This window comes from Otolemur garnettii, unplaced genomic scaffold (genome assembly GCF_000181295.1).
Source record: "Otolemur garnettii isolate 467f Iridium unplaced genomic scaffold, OtoGar3 scaffold00012, whole genome shotgun sequence".
NCBI lineage: Eukaryota > Metazoa > Chordata > Mammalia > Primates > Galagidae > Otolemur > Otolemur garnettii.
The window spans coordinates 15633353-15638772 of NW_003852407.1; the positions used below are offsets into that span (position 1 = coordinate 15633353).

Consider the following 5420-nt stretch of genomic DNA (forward strand, 5'->3'; position numbering starts at 1 on the left):
AGAAGGCTGCAGCGGCTCGGCTCCTGCTGCCTGGATTCCGAATACCTCCGCTGTGCACCCGGAGGCGAGAAAACCAACCCATGTCAGCAAGAAGAGTGGTGGCAGGAACCCGGGCTAGGGCTACCGGGAGGTTTCCCTTGGGGAGAAGAACGCTAAGAAAGAGGGAGCAGAGCCGGGGGATCCAGGCTGCACTTCTTGAGGCATAAGTTTCGGGAGCGCCAGGGGAGAGGCGTGGGGGCTGCGAGGCTCAGCTCCCGGACCAGCGTCTGGCCTGGTCCCGGGGACCCCAGGCGGGTGCTGATGAAACCGCCTCATCACCACCGCCTCTCTTCCCACTTAGGTCTCCCAAACTCCTAACTAGACTGTGTGGGGCCCCGGGAGAGGAGCGATTCCGGGGAGGTCTCGGAATTGTCTTGGGGCCATGGAAAGTGAGGGATCCCTCGTAACCAAGGACGTGGAAGGAGGTTTGCAGCCAGGCTGAAGCAGCGAAGAGTCGGTGCTGACTCCCAGCGCTGTCGTCGCTGCTCAAGGGCGACCCCCTTCGTTTACAAAGAGAAGTCAATGTTCTCCCTATTCCCGGTGCTTAAACACACAGATCACACTGATAATACCCAATCTCTCTTTAATACCGACTCTTTGGGGCAGCTTCGTAAGCCTCTGTCTCTCTTTCCTCTGGTTTCGAGAGAGAAGAAACACTTATCCTTAACAGCCTCCCCAGCATCTTTAACCTTTCTTTCCTGTCTCTCTCCCTGTTGCATGTACATTTATGACTGGTTTTAAAATAATAATATGGCTCGGCACCTGTGGCTCAAGCGGCTAAGGCGCCAGCCACATACACCTAAGGTGGTGGGTTCGAATCCAGCCCGGGCCGCCAAACAACAATGACGGCTGGAACCAAAAAGTAGCCGGGCATTGGGGCAGGCACCTGTGGTCCCAGCTACTTGAGAGGCTGAGGCAGGAGACTCGCTTGAGCCCAGGAATTGGAGGTTGCTGTGAACTGTGATGCCACAGCACTCTACCCAAGGGGACAGCTTGAGGCTCTGTCTCAAAAAATAATAATAATAATATAACTCCATGACACTTCTGCGCATTCCAGCAGAGCCTTCTGGCTCTCCTCACTCCTTGAGTGAGTCCTGGAGAATATTAAACCCACAGATTCTCGTTTTTTAGCGCTCCTACTTCCATGTCCACCTCCCTCCTTGCTGAGCGAGCTCTCCAGTCCTGACCACCTCACTTCTTCATCCCGGACCCAACTTGGCTCCCAGTTCATTATCTCGAGGGCCTCCCTACCACATCCCTTCCCCCGCCCCACCTGTGCTTTGGGCACCTGGCTTGCTCCTGTCCCATCTGCCACGTGCAAGGTGATCGTGGGGCCATTTGAGGCTCATTTCTACCTGAAAGCCCCTAGCACTGCTCAGGGGGGCCTCTTACTCCCCTCATGTTGCTGCAAACTTCTGCCACTTTCTTCCATCCATGGATTATAAAGAAAATAACAGTTCTTGAACTGGAAGAAGTCCATCTAGCATGAACTTTAATTCCCCTTCCTCTTCATCTTTCATCTCTATCTTCCATCTCCTCTCCATCCTCCATCTCAGGAAATGATCAAAGCTCCGTTCCTCCTCCTGTTCAAGGCTCTATCTCCACCAGCCCCTGTGTCCCTCCCTTCCCACCTGCTCTGGACCAGGCTCTGTCACTGAGCCAGCCCCTTCTTTCCTCCCTGAGCTCCTCACCCTGAGAATCAGGGCCAGCTTCTGGTGAACAACCTGTGCAGGGCCCTGCACTTAAAGGACCCCAAACTTGTCTCATGCTCTGTTGCTATCTTGGAATTTCTAATAATTTTTTTTAACAAGAGGCCCTGTAATTTCTTTTCCTTTTTTTTCTTTCTTTCTTTTTTCTTTCTTTTTTTTTTTTTTAGAAACAAGTTCTCACTATTTTGCTCAGAATGGAGTGCCATTGTGCCATAGCTCATTGTGACCTCACACACCTGGGTTCAGTGATTCTCCTGCCTCAGCCTCCCAGGTAACTGAGATTATAAGCTAATTTTTTAGTTTGTTTTCTTAAGACAGGATCTCACTATGTTGCCCAAGCTGGTCTCAAATTTCTGGCCTCAAGTGATGCTCATGCCTTTACCTCCCAAACTGCAGGGATCACAAGTGTGAGCCACCACACCTGGCCAGGACCACATTCTCATTGTGCACTGGGCTTCACAAGTTACGTAGTCAATCCTGATGAGAACAAATTTTTATTTTTATTTTTATTTATTTTCCATCTTTAAATCTACATTTTTTTTTAGAGATGCAGTCTTACTATCTTGTCCAGGCTGGACTGAATCCTGGACCTAAGTGATCCTCCCATCTCAGCCTCCCAAATGGCTGGGAGCACTTCTTTAGCTACATCTTTATGAAGCCACTTCTCACTCCAGATCACTGGCTCTGTATGTCTTCATCACTTCCTAAGCAACTTCTGAAAGAGACAGCCATATTGATTTTTCAGCATCCTTATCACCTTGACCTCCATGGCATCTGGAGGACCCCCCCCCCGCCACTCTAAAATCATCCAGTGCTAGTCTATTTGCCTTTTATAAGAGACATCTCAGTCCTGCTACCCATTGTCTTGACAGCATCTGTCACCATGTATCCCTCCTCTCTCAGATTCCCTTCCCCCCATCTCAATAGCTTTTACCCATTCTGAGTTTCCGGGTTCTCCTCCACGTTCATTAACAGCTCCTTCTCAAGTCTTTCTGGGCTCTGGACTCCTTGTGGTCCTCTTAACCTTCCCCTTGGATTTCCCTGGCTTCAATACCAAACCTGTGCACATATAGCATCCAACTCCATATCCACTGAGTCTGCTCGCCTGCTTCTAGGCCCTGTTTTTCACTGGGCAACTCAGCCCCACTCTGATTACATACCACACTCAATTATACCCTCAACCCAACCTGGTTACTGATCCAGAAGCTCCTCTGCAAGGTTGAGATCTCCCAGGCTGCTTTACCTGCCTGTCTGCTGATTCCGATGCTCTCCACGGCACTGGAGTGCAGAGCATCACAGCTGTAGTTACTGTTAATTTCTTCTCTGTTCTCACACTAAAGGGAAAGCATCTCTTGGTCAGAGATCATGTGGTACCCAGCTCTATGCCTGGCACAGAGAAGACACACAATAAACGCCTGATGAAGAGTGGACGTCAAAGGCGTCTTTGACTCCTCCATCTTGCAGTTGTCCACTATGACTTATTGCTGAAACAGCCCCTAAAGCACTTGTCAACTCTTTCCTCCTCCAACTCTTCTGCCTTCCCTTTCTATGCTAGTCTTCTAATAAGTCTCTCTTCCCCAGACTTACATCCTGCATTTGGTCTTCCTCTGGCTTCTCCGGAGCCAGTGATTATTCTAATATGTGGATTTCATGTGTAACATTGTTACCAGCCTCTGTTAACCGGAACAGCCATTTCATACAAAACACCACTAATCAAGCCCTAACAAAGCCAGATAAACCTACATGCCAACATCTAAATATTATTTATTCACTTCCAAGACCTACTATCATAAATAAAACAAAAAATTAAACTGCATAGTATCAGTCAAAAGCCCAAGACACTCTATACATCCAGTGAAATACTGACTAACTATAAATTTAATCCAAAATATTTTAAAAATATAACCACTTTAAAATTTAAAAAATTATATGACTTTATGACCTATGAAAATCTATTTAATATATACTAAAATAGTAACATTACTAATATTTACTTTTACTATAAAAATAAAAAATAACCAAAAGAAAAAACAAAAGGACAGGCTGGGCACGGTGGCTCACATCTGTAATCCTAGCACTCTAGAAGACCAGGGCAGGTGGGTTACTTGAGCTCACGAGTTCAAGGCCAGCCTAAGCAAAATCGAGACCCCTCCATCTCTACTAAAAATAGAAATACCGAGGCAAGAGGATTGCTTGAGCCCAAGTTGGAGGTTGCTGTGAGCTATGACACCACAGCACTGTACCCAGGGCAACAGCTTGAGATTCTGTCTAAAAAAAAGAAAGAAAAAAAAAACAAGAAGACAAAACAATTCTTTAAGAAAATATCCCTTAATCAGCCTACAGTGCATATTATAAGGATACATGTGAAATTTACTAAATGTAGAATATAAATGTCTTAACACAATAACTAAGAAAATGCTGTAAAGGCTATGTTAACCAGTTTGATGAAAATATTTCAAATTGTATATAAAACCAGCACATTGTACCCCATGATTGCATTAATGTACACAGCTATGATTCAATAAAAAAAAGGAAAGGAAATATCCCTGCTGCTCTCCAAAATTACTAACTTTTATATAAATAAAAGTAAAACTGTTAATCTCTCATCTGCTTCTCCATTGATTAAATTAAGTAATAGGCAGACAGACTCTTTAGTCAGCGACCACAGAGGGCCCATTGGCTGGGCAGCGTAGTAAGTATAGACTTGCCTAGAGCCTGCCATGGGCCTAGACAGATGAGATCAACACTTGCCTCCCTGTCACTCCCTGCAGCACTGCCAGGATACTTTTTTTCCGTGAAGACTAATGTGATACCCTCCTACTCTCACCATCACCTCACATTTAAGAAAAAAGATCCTTTTCAAAGATGGGGACTTTACATCTTTTGTATTAACCCAATGGAGCTGAACATGTTCTTCTTAATGAAGTATCACAAGAATGGGGAAAGCAAGTATCCAATGTACTCAATACCAATATGTTGGATTTTTTTTATTTATTTATTTTTTTGGTTTTTTGTTTGTTTGTTTGCAGTCTTTGGCTGGGGCTGGGTTTGAACCCACCACCTCTGGCATATGGGGCCAGTGCCCTACTCCTTTGAGCCACAGGCGCCGGCCCTCAATACCAATATGAAGCCAGTAGATAATCTAATGCACACTCACACAAGATAAAAACCAATTCAATTCAAGTTGGGGGAAGAAGAAAGGAGGGGAGGAAGAGAGGGACGGGTGTGCTCCCACTTAATAGGCACAATGTAGTGGTGTGTTGTGCACCTTTTGGGGGTAGGGCACAACTACACTAACAAATGCAAACATGGTAGCCTAATTATACCCTCACATTAATCTGAAATTGAAAAAAGGAAAATAAATAAAAAGATCCTTTTCACTTTTATTCAGATGCACACAAAAGTTAAAGTCCCTATCTAGTTATGCATAGAAATTAAAGTCCCCATCTAATTGTATACAAAAGTTAAAGTCCTCATCTAATTGTGCATAAAACCCCACTGTAGTTGTGCACAGAAATTCAAGTGCCCATCTAGTTGCCTAGATGTATTTTCTGTAAAACTCAACCTTAAAGGCTCAGTTGTCAGTTCCAAAGAATAGCCTGTTAGGTCATATACCATCTAATTAATCATCTTATAGACACTCACCTATACCTAAAAAAAAAAAAAAAAAAA

At 44.9% G+C, this 5420-nt stretch overlaps 1 pseudogene; it reads left to right on the forward strand.

Annotated features, from left to right (window-relative positions):
- The first annotated feature begins 421 nt into the window (after positions 1-421).
- LOC100950066 overlaps positions 422-5420 on the forward strand; it is a 6070-nt pseudogene continuing 1071 nt past the window's right edge.